A 19,712-nucleotide genomic window follows, 5' to 3' on the forward strand; every position below is an offset into this window, starting at 1 on the left:
AACAAAAAAATTGCAAGGTTACTGTTGGTTCCATGAGTTTTTTCTCAAGAGTTATAACAGGGGCTGGCCAGGAGTAGGCTGCTTGTCAAACAAAGATGGTTGGGGTCTGAAAGGCTTCACAGCCAGAGGTCACCTTGAGACCATAGGCTGCAGCTGTCAGTTGCTGTTCTGAGTTCATCTGATGGTGTCCTTACATCTGGAGCAGTTCAGAGAAAGTTCAAGTTCTCAGTGGAGGTAGGACCAAGTCTGAGCCCAGATCCTGCACGACTACCTGACTCCACGTTTGAGTGTCTGATCTTACTGTTCCATCATAGTTTCAGTTTGTCATGGAAGTCCTCTAGACTTATTCGGTGATGACTCAGTAACCTAGAACACCTTGGCTAAGTAAAGGTGTGTCTTGAGGGAGGGGTCTTAAATGAAAAGGGGCAAAACAATGTACCCTCAGCAACATTTCATTAGAAAACCCACAGAAAAATAAATGGGATCACTGTTCCAATTCAGAAATATTTGGTAATGGTTAAGTATTAATATTTAGCTGCATTTGAACACAATAAAGAAAATCAGCTTGAAATCATACTGGACATGTTGAAACCATGAAGTGAGAAGGATTCAGATGTGAGTATTGAATTCATGTAACCCTATCTTTCTAACAGGAGACACAAAGTGAAGCAAATAAGAAAAATACGTTAACCAAAAACAGAAACCCTAAATGTACCTATCCACTCTTAAAACTGAGGTGTAGAAATAGCGACCAAGGGATATTCCATAGATGATAATAAAACCTATTTTTACAGAAATATATTAGGATATATGAAGTTTTACACACATTATTTGCATATGGTAATTCACTGAGATTAGCAGACATTTTATGGAGTCAAAATGGCTCAACTCAGCCAGTGTCTGAGTTTCATATACAATGATTGTTACTTTATATGATAGCATATAGAGGTTTTGATATGCATTTCAAACTCCCTCTTCCAAAGAACTGTTTCCAAAATGTTTTGCAAACTAATACAGTGTTCTAAGATTCCTACACTGTGAAGGGTGGGCTGAGTGGGTGGCCATTGTACTCTAGTTTTGTAAACAGTGAGACTGAAGGACCTAGTTTCAGATTCACAGTAATCATACTAGGGTACAAAATTTTCTTGTGGAAATTATGCTTCATAGATTGTATTGCTTTGAAGATTTACATTCACATTTTACTATGCTTATATTATAAAAATAATAACAAAATTTAACATTTAAAATGAATCTTAAGAAACTGCTTTAAGGGTGAATTTTCTTTAAATAGTTCATGTTCATCTCAGTTTATCTGTCCCCTGGTTTGTGTACTTTATTTATATTCATCTGGAGCATCAGATGTTTAGTTCACTTCAGTCACGTCCAACTCTTTGCAACCCCATGAATCGCAGCACGCCAGGCCTCCCTGTCCATCACCAACTCCCGGAGTTCACTCACACTCATGTCCATTGAGTTGGTGATGCCATCCAGCCATCTTATCCTCTGTCATCCCCTTCTCCTCCTGCCCCCAATCCCTCCCAGCATCAGAGTCTTTTCCAATGAGTCAACTCTTTGCATGAGGTGGCCAAAGTATGCATGAGTTTCAGCTTCAGCATCAGTCCTTCCAATGAACACCCAGGACTGATGTCCTTTAGAATGGACTGGTTGGATCTCCTTGCAGTCCAAGGGACTCTCAAGAGTCTTCTCCAACACCACAGTTCAAAAGCATCAATTCTTTGGCGCTCAGCTTTCTTCACACTCCAACTCTCACATCCATACATGACCACTGGAAAAACCATAGCCTTGACTAGACGGATCTTTGTCGGCAAAGTAATGTCTCTGCTTTTGAATATGCTATCTAGGTTGGTCATAACTTTCCTTCCAAGGAGTAAGCGTCTTTTAATTTCATGGCTGCAATCACCATCTGCAGTGATTTTGGAGGCCCCCAAAAATAAAATCTGACACTGTTTCCACTGTTTCCCCATCTATTTCCCATGAAGTGATGAGACCGGATGCCATCATCTTAGTTTTCTGAATGTTGAGCTTTAAGCCAACTTTTTCACTCTCCTCTTTCACTTTCATCAAGAGGCTTTTTAGTTTCTCTTCACTTTCTGCCATAAGGGTGGTGTCATCTGCATATCTGAGGTTATTGATATTTCTCCTGGCAATCTTGATTCCAGCTTGTGCTTCTTCCAGCGTTTCTCATGATGTACTCTGCATATAAGTTAAATAAGCAGGGTGACAATATACAGCCTTGATGTACTCCTTTTCCTATTTGGAACCAGTCTGTTGTTCCATGTCCAGTTCTAACTGTTGCTTCCTGACCTGCATATAGGTTTCTCAAGAGGCAGGTTCTTGTGAAAATTATGCTTCATAGATTGTATTGCTTTGAAGATTTACATTCACATTTTACTATGCTTATATTATAAAAATAATAACAAAATTTTTAACATTTAAAATGAATCTTAAGAAACTGCTTTAAAGGTGAACTTTCTTTAAATAGTTCATGTTCATCTCAGTTTATCTGTCCCCTGGTTTGTGTACTTTATTTATATTCATTTGGAGCGTCAGATGTTAGACTGCATTTAATTTTCATCATGTTAATTTCCGTAACTGGTTACACGATTTGATGAGGAAAATTTGGAGTAGATATTGCTTCTCCTTCCAAAAAAAAAAAAAAAAAGACATCAAACTAACCTGATCTTACTGGGACTGACAATTCAAATTAATCAGCAATTTCTTTTTTCTCTTCCTGGCAGAGACAGAGGCAGGGGAAAAGACCCAGAGACTTTGAGTCCCTGTCAACCAGCCCCATAAAGGGAATCTCTCCCTCCAGGTCTGAATAATCAACGGCATATGATTTAATTAGTCACATCTTTGTGCCCTGCGTCTCATTTAAATACGGTTCTTTTATCTGATGTGTTAAATTTCTGCTATTATCCTTGTTTCTACTTGTCGGGAGAAGATAACAGACGCCATCAATCGCATCAAGCGGGTTAAATTCTGCGGAGAAAAGCGTTCTCACCCACCTGGCGAGCACAGTCCGAGCTCCCCAAACCTGGAAGCGATGTGTTTGTCCTCTCACAAAACCCGCACTTTGTGAAGCTTGTCTGTGGGGATGACACGACGTGTCTCTGTAGACACTAGAGACACATGTGTGTCTACATCTATCCAAGGAAAAGAGAAACTTCATTTACCAAGATCCCCAGCAATCCGTCTACTTTCACACGGACCCTAAAGCAAAACACACGCTTCCACATTCGCCCCAAGTAACAACGTTCTGAGTAGCTTTGCGGGTCTAGTGAAGGCTGGATGGCTCCATCTGACGCGGTGTGAGAGCTCCCTCCGCACCTGCTACCGGCGCCCCAGTCACCAGCGCCTCTGGTCAAAGGCCCGGTAGAGGGCGGGCGACGCGCCCTTTCCCACCGAAAGAGCAGGTTCCCCAGCGCAGCTCAGCGGGTACTGGAGGCCCGTAGTGAGTCGGACCCTCGCCCGCCGCCTCGCCCCCCTCAACCCGCCTCCCCTGCGTGTCTCCAGCCCCACCGCCCCACGCCCCCCCGCGGGATCCCGCTCGAGCCTTAGCGGCGGAGAGGTGGCTCAAAGTCTAAGGAAACCGTGGACTTCCCGGGGTGAATAACAAGCATGTCTGATTTCCATCCCAGGTGATCGCCGGTCCAGTCCCGTTTAGTCTTGAGGGAACCAACCGGAGCCGCGCTGGCTGCCGCCTCCCACTTAGTCCCCCACCCTCAGGTCCTGGGGGAGCCCTCTGGACGCGCGGCGCCAGTCCCTTGGCTCGGATACCCCGCGCCGGCGTGGAGGACCGCGCTGCGCGCACGACTCCCTCTGCTGTCGGCATCCGGGCACGAGGACTCTGAACGCCCGGCCTCGAGGAGGGCCTGGGACCCGGTTCGGGAAATTCGCGTATATCTCCAGCGCCCTCACTCCACACCCGGTCCTTCCCTCTTGAGTTCCCTCCCAGGTCTCCAACAATCTCCGGGCGCGGAAAATGACACTCGCACTCTCAGTGCCTGGAGAGGTGCGCGGTGGTACGACCCCCACGCCCAGCTACATTTTCCCTCTTCTATGAGTCCTTGGTCGTAATTTTGATCAGCTCTCTAGCAGTTCCAATGTAGTGAATTTCGGTCCCCCGCCTCACCCCACGCGCGTCCGCACCGGGTGTCGAATGTGGGCGGCGGAGCCCTCGGTGGCCGTCCCGGGGACCCCCGCGCCGCCCCTCCTGGTGCTGGGGTCGGCGGCTGTGAGAGCCAGTGCCGCGGGCAGAGGTGGGGTCTGCGCGCCGCGGGGGCGAGGGGCCGGCGAGGCCTGAGGGCAGCGATCAGAAGCAGGATAAAGAGCGGAAACCCAAGCCGGGACCGGCGGGCTGCGCTGCATTCAGGCATTAGAAGGGCGGGGACGGCCGATCTTTCCCGCTGACTTAATCGTCCCTCGTTCGGTCTTTGAGAGACCGCCTCCCCCGCTGCCCTGCAAGGCCCGGGGCTGCGGACGCGCGCCAACCCGGCCTCGGGGAAGGAGCCTGCGCCCGGCGCGCATCGCTGCCTCCCCGGCTCGGAGCCTCGCGCTCAAACGTCCTAGTCCCGCCCGACCCCCTCCCAGGGGCTCGGCAAGGATTTCCAGCCAGTTCAGCAACGCTTTACAAGGTATCGGGGCCTTCTCTTTTTTCCTTTTTCTTTTTTCATTTTCTGTGTTTTCATTAAACAGTAACCTGTCGTTTCTGCTCAGAGGGTCTCGGTGCTGTGTCTAACCTGGGAATTTCACAAGGCGCTTCTCAGAATCTAAACGCCCCCCCCCCCACCCCCATGGATGATGGAGATTGCGGAGTCTTCTGAAATAGCCCTTTCCATCTTATGTAATTAGAGACCCACAGAAGCGCTGGATTTTCCACGGTACATAATCTATATTTATTCTCTCCCCCCTCTTCCTCTCGTGCGCGCGTGTGCGCGCGCGTGTGCGTGCGCTCCCGTTCATTTCTAGCATCAGGAAACTCGTTCGCGGCCACTGAAAAGTCAGGAGCGGCTCACAACTGATTTCCCACGGATTTCTGCCTCCAACGGCAGATGCTGTCCGGAAGCGGTGTCCCCAGACAAACATGAGACCGTTATCTTGGAAAGCCGGTTAGCCCTGCAGCGTAAGAAGCGCCGGCGGAGGCAAGCCTGAAAGAACAGCTAACCGATCGCGTTCGCCGGTGGGGAAAAGTGCAGCGCGGGGCCGGGCCTGGGGTTCGGGCCCGCACTTCAGCACCAGCGGGGATGGACAGCGTCTTTGGACCGGGCCACCGCAGGGACCCCACTGCGCCGCCACGGTCCTCGCTGCCGCCGTCGTCGCCGAGGGCTGCCCTTCTCTCAGCTCGGAGCAGCTAAGGGGCTTCGTCTCCGATGCCCCGGCACCCCCCTGGCCGGCCGTGACAGACCGAAAGGGACCTTCTTCTGCCTGCTGCGACCCCCGCGCAGGGCTCAGAGAAGCTCACCTGATCCACAGATTAAACTCGGCAGCAACTTCCAGGAAAATTGTCGACAGGGGCCAGAGGAGCACCGGCAGCCCAGAGAGGCCGAAGTTGTCCGGCCTCTGAGAACCATGGGCTCTGCAGACTGGGTCCGAGCGCTCTGAGGAGGCCCAGCGATGCTCCAAATAAACAGGATGCTCCCGAGCGGGCTGCACCTGTTTTGGAAATAGCTTTGCGAGAGGAGCTTCTAGAACTACTCACAACCTGGCGTTAGAGAAACTGGAAGATTCTAATTCTTTTACTTGGCCGGTAAGTGATAATACTATTATTACTGCTTGTTTGTAACTCAAGTGACCCCCACCCCCGCAAGATTTTAATGGAAAGATTGAAACAGTATTATTGTTTCCTTGTGGATTAAGATGATAAACTGTTTGATTTTTAAATGGTTGTTCCTGCGTAATGATCTTGGGGAAAATCTTGCCTAGTAAAGTAGTTGGATGTTTTACTTATCTGAAGTCCTTTATGTGACAAGAATATTAAAAATGATATGTGTGTGTGTGTGTGTAAGCCTATATAAATATAGTAAAAATTTAGTTGGATATTTTTGTTGATGATCTAGTATCTTTTTGAATCTATGTCTGTGTTTTCCCCCAAAAGAATACAATGTGGCATTTTGTAAGTTTTTTTTTCACTCTTGATGTTATGCATGTAGTTTAAAGTGATCCTGTTTGTATTACATAGTATGCAAGACTCAAAAAGTTACTAGTAGTGATGGTTTCACCATCTGGTCTATTATATTTTATATGAATATAATGTGCCAAACTGTACACCCAGTCCCTCTCTCTATCCCAATCCAGAGTGTACCTACACTTGTGGATCTTAACCTACAGAAATACACACATTTTTATGCAATGTTGTCTTTCTAGCCTTCTAAAGACTGCTTGCTCAAACCAGATCTGCCAGAAGGCAGAAAATGAGAAGCTATAGTGTGCCTTTTTAGGAGAACAGGTTTCCAAAGCATTCTTAGTCCTATGAAAATGCATTTGTCACTGAAATCCACAAAGTGGTGGGGGGGCCAAGAGTTTTTGGACGAACCATAAGGTTTAAAGTGTTTATGAAATCTATTTTCTGTTGACTCTTACTTCTGTAGCTTTAGAACTGCAATCTTTCACAGTGACCTTGATGAGCATTCTGCTTTAAAAAAAGGGCTTTACGGGTAAAGGCACATATTTATAGCCCATGCCTGACATTTCACTAAGGGCTCGGTGGGTTCCACCAAGCACATCCAGTTAGTGGGGAGCAGGGCTTGGCAGGACTGACTCTGACAACCCTGTGAACACATGTGGTGCTGTGAGCACGACCAGCCCTGTGGGGAGAGTTGGCCCTTTTGAAAAAGCACAGTTCTTCAGGTTCTCCTTTGAATTTCATAGGGCATCTATGATCGATCACAAAATACATATCCATACTGCCCTGTTTTTCAATCTCATCACTCAAATCCTTGACGGCAGTTAAGATGGCATTGGCCAGTGTGCTGAAGGGCTCTTGTTTTGCGTTGACTGAGAGCAGAAACTGCACTCTGGGGACAAATTGTTCTTAACTGTCACTTGCCACTTACCACAAACCTGCTTGCTTAGCAGAAAGGGAGAGTGGTGTCCGTGTCATGGAGCTCCTTGGGGGCTCTATTGCCCTGTGTGAGTCAGAAGCGGCGATCTCAGGAGGAAAAATGCACTATTGATTTGGAGTCCTCACCAGGAGACCTGCGATGTGCCCCTGACAAACCTGCTTTTGTGTGTTTGTTTTTTTCCCCTAATCTGGAAGATGTGAACATGAAATTGCCACATATACTAATTAATCATGTTTTAAGAGAGTTGCAGCCTGTTGCTAGACTGAGTGTGGTTGTCAGTTAACAGCACAGACAGACTGCCTGGTCAGCAGAGCATAAGATGCAAGCAGGCCTGTGGGCACGTGGCCGCAGTTACCTTCTCGGTGGCAGAGGGGCAGGCTTTCTCCATGTGTGACAGAAACAGCACAAAGTAAAAGTTATCCTGGGCTCATCCCTTGAGAGATTTAATCGCAGAGATAAAGAACTGATTCACCGTTCCAAGCCCAGGCAAGCTGCCTGGAAGCTCTCCTTATCTGTGGTGAAATGCCATTGCATTGAGACAGCATTTTGTAAACCAATTTAGTGCCTATGTAAATTATAATCTCTAACTCCCCCCAGTCTTCCTGACTCCACAAAAGGAGTGGGTGGGCTAATACAATCATACCGCTTTTTGCACAGAATCCCTTGTCTATAAAGAGAAATCAATACTTAATTCTAGGACATCCATATCCTATTAAAATAGCTCTCTTTCCTGATGTTTTTTTGGTCTGTTACCAAAAAAGGATGCATGAAGTTTGAGAAGTATCAGACATAGTATTCAACATCCCCTCTCAGAGGAAGGAGTTCTGTTGGTGGGGGTCAGTGTTTTTGTGTTGCTTCTACTTGAGACTCAGAGGAGAAAAGTGAAGTAAGATTGCATAATGAGGACAATGGAAAGTGTATATAGGACCATAGGATAATTTGAAATGAGTTCTGAAATCTGGTAAGTTACTTTTCTTCTTTTAACAAGAAATGGTCTGCATGAGAGTGGGACAGAGATTTCTGGCTTGAACCTTTATATTATACAAATATTATAGAAACACTTATCAGTCAGTATTATTATTTAGACCATCTGATTATTAATACATGACTGAGCCACTTCACTTCACTTCAGTGTGATTATTGACCATCAGATCCTATTGCATTGGAAGGTCCACAGTTTGCTTTTGGAATTGCTTGCTTGGGTTTGAACCAAGTTATATACATGTTTACAAAAAATGTAAAAGAAGAGATGATTATTTTGGAATTTAAGAAGTCCCTCGATAATTGATTTGTTATTTTCATACTGATTAAAAGATTCTAGGCAAGGAACCTGGTTATTCACCCAGTTCTATTAAGAAGGCAAAAGCCACTGAAGAAAAGTGTATCCTAAGCCAGAAATTATTTCTATAGCTATCTCACCTCCAGTGAGTCATAAACTGGCACACAAATGGAGAGACCTCTCATTTTGTATTTTCTTCCTGTTGAGCTTGGCAGAACGAGTTGTGCATGGCATGCATGGAAAGAGACCGCATTCTGCAGCATGAAGTATGTTATGCATCACCATGTAGCAGAACAAGACTTGTTTGACAGTCAGGACATGGGGATTCTTGAAAGGCTGGTCTTAAGATCTTGGGCAAGCCACTCAACCCACTACTCAACTTTTTCTACCTAACACGGGGTACTTTATCTACCAATTAAGATGCGGTCCTCTACATATTGTTGACATCTAGGTATTTGTGGAATAAATGAAGAGATGCATATGCTGGAATATTGGAAAGTCTCAATATGGTGCTCTTGAGAGTATTTTGGAAACTTAAGTGCTATATCTTTGAATTATTATGTCATCTCTTATAGCAATCATTCCTTGACTCCTCAAAAAAGTCCCTTCTATTAGTACATGGCAACATGCTTCTTGCATTTTAAGAGCTTAAATGTAGGGAATATAATATTTCCCTGGGAATTCAGCATCAATTTTCTTATATCTCTCAATGGAAAAAATATTTTAATGCAGGGAGGACTTCATTTAAAATTAGTATTCAAAATTGACATCATGCTTTAAACCAAATAGGCAAGACGAGGTCAGCGTGACACCCAAGTTCATTTTAATTACCCTTGACCCTTGAGCAATGCAGAGGTAAGGGGCTCTAACTTTCTGTGTAGTCAAAAATTCATATGTAACTTTTGACTCCTCCCAATAGCTTTCCCAGGTGGCTCAGTGATAAAGAATCCACCTGCCAGTGCAGGAGACCTGGGTTTGATCCCTGGGTTGGGAAGATTCCCTGGAGGAGGAAATGGCAACCCATTCCTGTATTCTCACCTGGGAAATCCCATGTACAGAGGATCCTGGAAGTCCATAGAGTCACAAAAATGTCAGACATGACTGAGTACAACGTGCATACAAATTGACTGCTAATTGCCTACTCTTGACCAGAATCCTTACAGTAATATAAACGATCCATTGACACTGTATGGTGTATATTTTATGTATTTATGATGTGCCTAAGTTTTTCTTATTTTTTTAGATTTTTTTTTGGCTATGCATTTCTTCAGATCATCACCAATCTCAAAAAATTTAAATATATTTATTGAAAAAAATCTGGGTATAAGTGGACCCATGCAGTTCAAACCCATGTTGTTTAAGGGTCAACTGTACTTTCATTTTGACCTGAAATGAATCAACCACTGCATTTTTGTCATCATTTTCTGGTCTGTAAAGGAGAAGTAATGTTTACCATTAGTTATCCCAATAAGGAAGCTCATAGGATTAAGTGGTCTTTAAAAACTCAGCATCTGATAATACATCCAGAAAGCAATTTGTCTTGCTTCACCAACTAGTAAGGATGGAGTGGAGGGTAGACAGCGTGGGGCTGGTCCATGGGCGGCCCTGGAAATGCTGTGGTCTTGGTTTTCATAGGTAACGCAGGAAATCTCCAGTTAAGTAACACCTCATGATTTATTTTTTTCATCAGTTGGAATTTTAAAAGTGGCTATGATTTTTAAAAAATGTAATTGATAAGCATTTGGTCTGTATAGATTTCTAGAGTATCACTAAAAATACATCAAGCGTAAGCTTGAGAAATCTAAACTACTATTGGTGTCATAGTCAGTTTCCATATAGTCTGCTGGTTAAACTATTTGACTGAACTGGAAATGGAAAATTATATAATTGTCTAGTCAGTGATACAATGATGATAAGTTTTTGGTTTGATTTGTTATCATTTACCAAAAAAGAAAAAGTTAATAAACAGTAGAGGAAAAAAAAAAAAGGAAAAAAGCAATGGGTGAAAAGTCATTAGAATAATGTCATTTGATCCAGAACCAGATTTTGGGTGAAATCTCTTGGTTTTTACCTGATTTAATTGGAATAAAATGGACTGCAAGCTGGACTCGGCACAGAGCCGCAGACCATGACTACTCCAATTTCAGTACCATTTGTTAAAAACCAAAACTGACATATTTCATCAGTCTTTTTCCAGTCCTTTCTCTCTCTTTCTAAAAGTGGGAGAATGAATCAGGACTTGGCAAAATAAAACTTCATATTAATATCTTTTAGAAGTTTACAAGAAAATATATCTCTAAAAATGAGGAGTGGCTAAGAAGAAATAACCACTCCATTTCTTTGGTCAAAATATTGTGGGAAAAAAGTCCTAAGAACAGGCAGGAATGAAGCCAGATCAACAATGTTCCATGATGTGTCTCTTCTGGCAACTCTTCCCCTTCTTTGTCCTCTGATACCTGCAATAGCAGCTGTGAAAAGTGAAAGTTAGTTGCACAGTCGTGTCCGACTCTTTGTGATTCCATGGACTGCAGCCTGTCCTGCTCCTCCGTCCATGGAATTCTCCAGGTAAGAGTACTGGAGTGTGTTGCCGTTTCCTTCTCCAGGGGATCTTCCCATCCCTGGGATCAAACCCAGGTCTCCCACATTGCAGGCAGATTCTTTACCAGCTGAACCACAAGGGAAGCCCACAATAGCAGCTCTAACCAGATGAAAGCCTTGGGGAACTGTAAGACCAAGAGGAAAACAGAGAACCAGCTGTTACTATGGTCTGTTAAATGCAGCGCTGCCTCCAATACAAGTTTTGATGCAGTATTCAAGAAAAGGGGAGAGGTTATATTACAAGGTGGAAAGAACAGCAACTGTCCATTGCAGTGTCATAAAGAATTTACCAAAGCTTTCTAGGTCAGTTTCTATATCTACCATTGATAGAATGCTCAGGAAGGTGGGCTCATAGGCTGTTGTCTCTCTAAAAGCTTGTTTTTGCAGAACGTTTTATTAACAAGATGAAATGTTCATAATGTGGCCTCGATGTAATTAAGATACCCCAGCTTTGTGGGCGTCCTTTCAGTTTGTTACTCAGAAATGACTAGTATCCAGAGGACACACAAACAGAGCCAGAGACCAATGTGGGTAATAGTACTTCTGGCTGGAGAGCTGTTTTTTCTATATTTTTTCCTGCAGTTTTATATAATATTTCCTCATTTATCAAGTGGTAAGCCTATACCAGTTTAGCTCAACTATTTATCCTATGTTTCTCTGTTCTGATTTTAATCTTGAAGAAATAAAACTCCTAAGAGCAGATTAATTTAATTGCCTGAATACACCTCTGATTACAGCTCATATGAGCAAACTGTTATGTGGTCAGGACCTTTAGAGCTCAGGTAAGTAAGATGAGGGTAGTTCATCTAATTTACTACATTCACAAACACTCAGGCTGTTCATTTTTCTTTCCAAGTCCATCCTTTTTCTCTATTTACAAATCCTTTTGTGTGATTACTGAAAAATGAAACTGGCCTACTATCTACCTAAGCAATGTGTTTTTGTTTTCCATTTCATATTTTGTTTCCATGGCGGCAAATTTCTGGGAAGTCCTAAAGTTAGAGTATTTCACTGTTATATGAGGTTTTCATGGGCCATATGACTACATTCCAGGCGACCCAACCTCCTTGAGTTCCCATCCTCAGTGAGACTCAGCACTTCTGTGGCTTCAGCAGTTTTGTGAAATTCCCTCTCTAGGGCATCTTACCTATGAATCTCACAGCAGGCCTGAGGCAAACATTCTGATTCCTATTTTGCCAATGAGACAGTGAGGTCCATAAATGAGTCTCCATACATTGAGTCAAAATCAAGATTTGTGTCAATATTTCATATTTTCCATACTTTGTAGGTGGTTTGGAAAGAAGAAATATCTCTTGTCCCATTGATTACATGCTTCACTTGCTTCAAATTATGATTATAAACAAACAAACCGAGTGATTGTATTTTACTAACTTTTGCTTTTACTAAGGAACTGGAAGGGTTTAGATTCTTAAGGATTTGAAAGGTCTTGCAGATTATCTTGACCTTAATCTTATTCAGTGGAGGAGGGAATGGCTACCTACTCTAGTATTCTTGCCTGAAAAAATCCCATGGACAGGGAAGCCTGGCAGGCTACAGTTCTTGGGTTTGAAAAGAGTCAGACATGACTGAGCAACTAACACTTTCACTTCCACACTGTTGTACAAATAGGAGGGTTTGTAGATGTTGTACTCATATGTTGGATGTCATATTTTAGAAGCATTGGTGAGTCAGAAAGGACCAGGGTTGATTCTGCTGCAGGGATTCAGGTTTGAGGTGATGAGAACTTGATCTCATGAGGTGAAGGTGAGCAGTGAGTCAGTTGAGACTGGATGGTAAGGTGATGGGTGATGGACTGGCACATAGGAAATGAATCAAGCTAGGTCATGTGCTTGGTACCTGCCATGGGCTGGATAAATACAAATGCACTTGGGAATAAAACACCCATCTTTGGAAGGAAAGGTGTCAGACCTGACTTGGGATGTGTCCTCTGAGTGGAGAAGAGGTGGAAGGACCAAATGGCAGGGAGGAACCTTTGGTTTCAGAAAGAGGTACAACCTGACATGTCCAGCTCAGAGCTGGAAAAATGGAAATGATTGCTGAAGCCATGAAAATATAGCCTTAGTCTCTCAGTCTTGTCCAGTTTTTTTTGACCGCATGGACTATAGCCCACCAAGCTCCTCTGTCCATGAAATTCTGCAGGCAAGAATACTGGAGTGGGTTGCCATTCCCTTCTCCAGGGGATCTTCCCGAGCCAGGGATTGAACCCAGGTCTCCCGAATTGCAGGCCGATTCTTTACTGTCTGAGCCACCAGGGAAGCCCAAAATATCATATCTTACATGATAAATCTAAAAGAAATACAGATAATAGTTGGGAAGAGACCTATTTAAAATCTTATTTTTTCCAGTAAATTATATATTCATTTTAAGTGATCATGTAAAATATATCAAACATTCAAGTAATTACTCATTTTTGTCACTGGAAGATTAACTTTCTTCCACTGTTGATATGTAACCTGTTGTTGATTTTACTTGAAAGGCTGCAATTGATCTTCAATAATAATAAAATATCTTTTCATTATATAATTTTTATATCTCATTAATATTAGATCTTATGTAAAACTTCCACATTTTGCTAAAAGAAATTTTTGATGGTAAAAATAAGTGCAGTGTTATTCAGATCAATCTAAGTGTCCTCAGTGCTTTTTCTCTCTCATAAACTGAATAACTTCCATGGGAATGACTAGAATTTTCAAGCCAGGCCAGGCAAACAGAAATTTGTTTTTGTCTGATTTTCAAATTCCTTTCTCCAGCCTCTCAGATTCTCCAGATAACTTCCTGACTGTATCTTGGTATAAAAGGAATAAATTATCTGGTTTCTGGTGGGCAATTAAGTTTTCTAAGCCAACAGTGTGCCATTTAGCCAGTTACCTTGCAGAGCCCTAAAAGGCCTCCAGTAATGTGCAGGGGACGATGTGCCACCAAACGGTGGGGGCTATCCCCTCATCACTGATGCAGTCCGTGGTTTGGTACATCCACAGGAGCTACTTTGACTCAACGAGTCACATTTGCATCAACATGGGGGTTGAGTCAGTGAGTCTGTCCAAGGCTGGCCCACAGAGGTTAGGAGATGTGGACAGGGGAGCAGGGCAATGCAAAGGGGTACCCTGCCTTTGAGAAATGCAGCTATGCTGTCGACTGCTATCTACGTGGGATCTCTGTGCCATTGTCTGTGTACTGGGCAACCATCGGCAAGTCAGTCACTCACGGCTACAAGAAATTATCTGATTACAGATTTGTAAAGACGTGTTCTTTGTGAAGTAATCAGCTACTCTGCAGCTGTGAAATTAAAAGATGCTTGCTCCTTGGAAGGAAAGGTATGACAAACCTAGACAGTGTACTAAAAAGCAGAGACATCATTTTGCTGACAAAGATCTATATAGTCAAAACTGTGGCTTTTCCAGTAGTCATGTATGGATGTGAGAGTTGGACCATAAGGAAAGCTGAGCATGGAAGAATTGATGCTTTCGAACCATGGTGATAGAGGAGACTCTTGAGAGTCCCTCAGGCAGCAAAGAGATCAAACCAGTCAATCCTAAAGGAAATCAACCCTGAATATTCATTGGAAGGACTGCTGCTGAAGCTCCAATACTTTGGCTACCTGATACAAAGAGCCAACTCACTGGAAAAGACCTTGTTGCTGGGAAAGATTGAGGGCAGGAGGAGAAAAGGGAGACAGAGGATGAGATGGTTAGATAGCATCACCGACACAATGGATAGAAGCTTGATAGTGAAGGACAAGGAAGCCTGGCGGGCTGCAGTTCATGGTGTTGCAAAGAGTTGGGAACGACTTAGTGACTGAATGCAACAACTACTCTAGTATTAATGTAGTGACCATGGCTATTTTTGTCCTTGTCTTTTTGACTAATGGAGTAATTACTTTCTGCCAGTTATAAAATTCAATGACCTCAGTGTAGATGGCCGGTCGACACAGCTCTGTGGTGAGAACACTTCTGGTGTTTCTTAGGAGTTGCAGTGATTCTACTTAGCTGTTTACTCGTGTTCTGTCACTATTCCACCTGAAATATCCTTTGGGAACCTTTGTCCTTGTACCTCTAGGTCATATTCTGGGCAGTATATGCATACAAATTACATACTGTCCTACCCACTAAATCACAGGTGTCCTACATTTTTCGGGCAACTGTCAACAGTATTGATGGGTGTTGATACAATGGTCATGCTTATGAATGTATAAAACTGTTTTGAGAAATAAGCAATTCTATTACATAGAATTCAGTGTGTCTTTTTTCCAGTGAAAATGAAATTTCTTTAAATCATATCCATACTTAATTTTTCTGAAGTTTTCTTTTTTTGGTTATGTATAAAAGCAGGAAATCATAAAATAATCAGTTAAATGGAGCCTAGAAATAATTTGGTCTTCCCAGGAGGCGCAGATGGTAAAGAATCTGCCTCCCAGTGTGGGAGACCTGGTTCAATCCTTGGGTTGGGAAGATCCCCTGGGGAAGGAAATGGGTACCCACTCCAGTATTCTTGCCTAGAGAATTCCGTGGATAGAGGAACCTAATGGGTTACAGTCCATGGGGTTGCCAAGGGTTGGACACAACTGAGCATCTGAATAACAGCAACAGAAATCATTTACATTATTTTTACAAGCATATAATTCGCCCCACTAGGCTATTTTCTTCTGAGCAGAATTAACCAATCTCCAAATGAAATGCCCTCTCTTCCTTCCACGTGTGTCTCCAGAATATTTGCATGCGAGCTACACTTCAATGTGCTTAGCTTTGCCAAATCACTGAGCTTTTTTAAGTTTATCAAGGATACACATTAAGAGATTGGATGACACACCAGTGGGTAGAAGTCCTGGGCATGAATCTGAGACTATGTTATCAATATACCTATTCTTAATGAACATAGAAGTTGACCACTTGGAACAAAGCCTAAATGTGACAAAAAAAAAAAAAAGTGTTTGGCATCTGATGAATTACTTAGCATCTCTTTTCGTAAAGAATAAAAGCTCTCTGGCTCCCAACAAAGAGTTTGTGAGCTGTATGGCAGTGTTTTGAACAAGAAGATCATTTATAAAAGCAGTCTTTATATTTAGGAAATAATTAGGGATGCAGCTGCAGGTTTTAATGACTTTTAATAAAGCCTGTTATAAAGTGAATTAGCAATAAATGCTTAGCAGAATGATACTGAATCAGGACATGATAGAACATTATTAGATCTGTTTATTGGATTGTTAAGGCAATATATGTTTATGTAATACCAGTTTTGTCATTTTCTAGGATATTTTGAAGGAAAGTTCAAGGTGGGTTGCATTTTAATGAATGGGAGGAGTATATCAACTAGCTCTGATAAACCAGTAAATGTTTTCATTTATAACTAACTGATAAAGTGAAAAATCTGAAAGCTTCTTAAATTTCTGCAATATTTGGAATTGTAGAACAATATTCATGTTGAAGATACAGTATTCTGATCATTTAAAATATTTGAGTCTTTCATAAGGAAAGTTGAATGTACTTTGTAGAAAATAATACTTTGTTAGAAATAATCTGTGCTCAAAGCTTGCTTGGTTGGCATTGCCAAAATCTAAATTTCAATGTCAAGTGCTCAGAATACTGATGAGTAGATGCACATACAGCTCATAACTCACCAGTTCCTGTTTGCCCAAGTATTTTCAGGCCACCTGAGCATGCAGAATGATACAAGGTAGATTCCTTTTAGGGATCAAGTGTCGTCTCTGACCTCAAGGAGGCCGGAGTCTAATGAGGCAAAGCAAGGGTACCTGGAGTCATGAAGTCCCTAGAAGACAGAGCTGGAGATATACTCACCGATCAGCAGCTTAGGAAGCTGACCCTCAGAACATTCTGGAAATTTGCAAAAAGGTTCAAATTTGGCTCATGGCTGAATCAACATAGAACCATAAATTATGGTTTAATCAGTGATGATGCTCCAAGGATGGTAAAGGAAGATTAAATACTGTTTATGGCTCCTCCCGGAACTATCCTTCAGAGTAAATGAGCAACCCAGGATGATGAGAAGCTAGAAAAGATGTAAGTCTTAAAGTCTCAAGCAGGTGAGATTGAGTGTCCATTGGAGACGCTGTTAGCATAGCGATGCTGTATTTGAATAATCACCTTTTTAACTTCTTATTTATTTTTAAATAATTACAGACACAAAGGAAATGGCAGAGATATTTCTTGTGAAGTCTTCCCCCAGCTTCCCCTTTAAGATAAAGATCTTAAATCATTATAGTAATGCACCATGACCAGACATTGATATTGCCACAGTACTGTCAAACAGATTATGAATCTTATTTACAGCTCATTTTTTTAAAAAAATAAATGAATCAGATTTTAATCACCTGGCTTTGTTAAACCCACAAGATCAAGTTCACAGCTTTTTCTAGTCTGTTTTCCCTAACCACGTGACCTAATGTATTTTCTGAAACCTTTCGTGTTTTAAGAAAAACATATTCCACCTTTTGTTTTGCAACCCCAAAGCTGATTTCCCTAACATTCCCTGTAAATGGCCAGTATTCAACCTCAAAGAGACACTGCTGGAATGCAGCTAAACTACAGTCTCAAAGACCTTCAGAATAGTTTAAGAAAAAAAAGTTATTAAAGAAGATAGCCTCCAGTGTTCCCTGGAGAGGTTCTTCCAGAATGTCCCACTCACTGAAATCTTCCCTCTGGAAACTGCAATAGTCCGTTCCTTCTGTCTCAGGTTCTTTGGTGCTTAGACAGTGTTGCACAGATGGGTCTGAGCCGTGTTTCCATAGGTGACCTATGGAGTCCATACCCACACCAGGCCAGCAGCGGTTCTCAGCCCATGTGCCCTGAGCCAGTTGAGAGCCATGGCAGAGTGAAGACTCAAGACGTGCACTATGGAGTGCCTAGAAAAGCAAAACTAAGGGTTTCATTTGCTGTATTTCCCACTCTTCCTCTGAAAAGTTTCCCTTTGGTGATCAGTTCCCCTGGAGCTGACCCCTCCAGCCCTGGAAGTAACACAGGTACTGAGGCATCTGCTGCCTTGAGTTTGCATGCTTTCCCACCAAGTCTGCTCCTTAGTGTTACTATTTTGGCAGAGATGTCTGGTATTCAGAGACAGAAGAGCAATCTCCCCTTGTTTTGAGGGTATGAATTGTGACAACACAGCTCTGCCATCTCAGGTAACAAACTCTAAGAAATAAAAGTTTCTCCACAGTAATACTAATACAAAAGTCTCAGGATATGATCAGTGTCAATGGCCTATATAGGGAATTCCTTTGTTGTTCAGTTGCTCGGTCATGTCCAACTCTTTGCCATCTCATGAACTGGAGCACACCAGGCTTCCCTGTGCATCACCAACTCCTGGAGCTTGCTCAAACTCATGTCCATCGAGTTGGTGATGCCATCTAACCATCTCATCCTCTGCCACCCCCTTCTCCTCCTGCCTTCAGTCTTATATTAGATGGACCACCTTGATGATCCAAGAGTGTTTCAGTCCTCTCTGCTGCTGGCAGATGGGGCTGCTCTGAGTGGCAAGTTTCTGCTGATCTGGTGCTATGATTTGCTCCAGCTGAAGAGCTTAGAATGCTAAAGCCTTGGTTCCTCTCATTCTTCACCACTACCAGCCATTGGCATTCGAGGCTTGAACAGTTTGCTTTACTCCTGTAGTTCTTGGAACTCATCCTCTTCAGGCAACGTTTCTACTAAGTTCTACCAATTCAAACCCATGTTTGACCACTTGAGCTTTCTGTCGATTTACACTATTTTCAGGCACTCTGTTGCAAACCAAGATCATCAGGTAACCACTCAGGTAACCATTATTCTGCCAGTGGAAGCCAAGAGGAAACACTATCAAGACCAGATTTTTGTGTGCTGTTGAAGTAAACTACAAATGCTTGGATAGACTGCAGTCTCTGCGGTGACGAAAAATTTGTGTGGTCCCACACGCAGATTGATATCTGCTGAGTACTGTTTATTGTCAATGGTCTAGGGATAAAACCTCATGGCTTCATTGGCGGTCCCCTCCACAGTAAGATCTTCTATTCCAAGAATATGTTGTATTAGCTGGTCTGTGGATAAGGTAGAGGAGCAGCTAGTGATGAGTGTGTAGGGAACACCAACAGCCATAGCTCGTTCATCCATTTTCATCTGAACTCATTTGCATGTGTGTAGTTCTATATAATATACCCTGTGTGTTGATTTGTATCACTATTATCACAATCAAGACAGGTCTTTTTAATGTCTGCAACAGAAATTCCTCACCTAACCCTTAACACTGTGACCACTCCCCACTCCCCTAGAGACACTCATCCATGCTCCAGCTCTAGAATTTTGGCTTTTTTGAGAATGTTATATTAATAAGATTGTGTAGTCTGTGATCTTTTGAGATGACGTTTGCTTTTCCATTCAGCATAATGAGATCTACCCAGGTCCCTGCTCATGTTAGGTGTTTATCTCTTTTAATTTCTGAGTAGTATTTCATGGTGCACTTGCACCAGCTTTTTGGCCATGTACTATGTGAAGAGTATTTGGATTGTTTCCAATTTGGGGCTTCTATGGATGTTATGAACATCCACATAGAAGTAGTTTGTTATGTAGTAATATGTAAACTGAATATATCTATATAAGTTTACTTGAATGCCTAACAGAATATATTAATAGTATTTCGAAGGCAGGCCGTAAGCAAAGGATTTGAAACAAGTAATACTGTTTAAAACTTGGCTTTCCACTGATAAATGATGACAGTTTTGTACTCATTACTTTTGCTTTGTGAGCACT

The 19,712-nt window shown here is 42.7% G+C and overlaps 1 protein-coding gene across 1 annotated transcript in view; it reads left to right on the forward strand.

The window, feature by feature from the left end:
- Positions 1 to 3,588: 3,588 nt before the first annotated feature.
- The window catches only part of SNTG1 (syntrophin gamma 1), a 422,503-nt gene continuing 406,379 nt past the window's right edge, over positions 3,589 to 19,712 (forward strand). The window contains exons 1-2 of the mRNA XM_027560956.1: positions 3,589 to 4,658; positions 4,993 to 5,770. The gene's annotated coding sequence lies outside the window, so the exon portion shown is untranslated. The remainder of the gene's footprint in view (positions 4,659 to 4,992; positions 5,771 to 19,712) is intronic.

The sequence above is a fragment of the Bos indicus x Bos taurus genome, chromosome 14, assembly GCF_003369695.1.
Source record: "Bos indicus x Bos taurus breed Angus x Brahman F1 hybrid chromosome 14, Bos_hybrid_MaternalHap_v2.0, whole genome shotgun sequence".
Taxonomy (NCBI): Eukaryota; Metazoa; Chordata; class Mammalia; order Artiodactyla; family Bovidae; genus Bos; species Bos indicus x Bos taurus.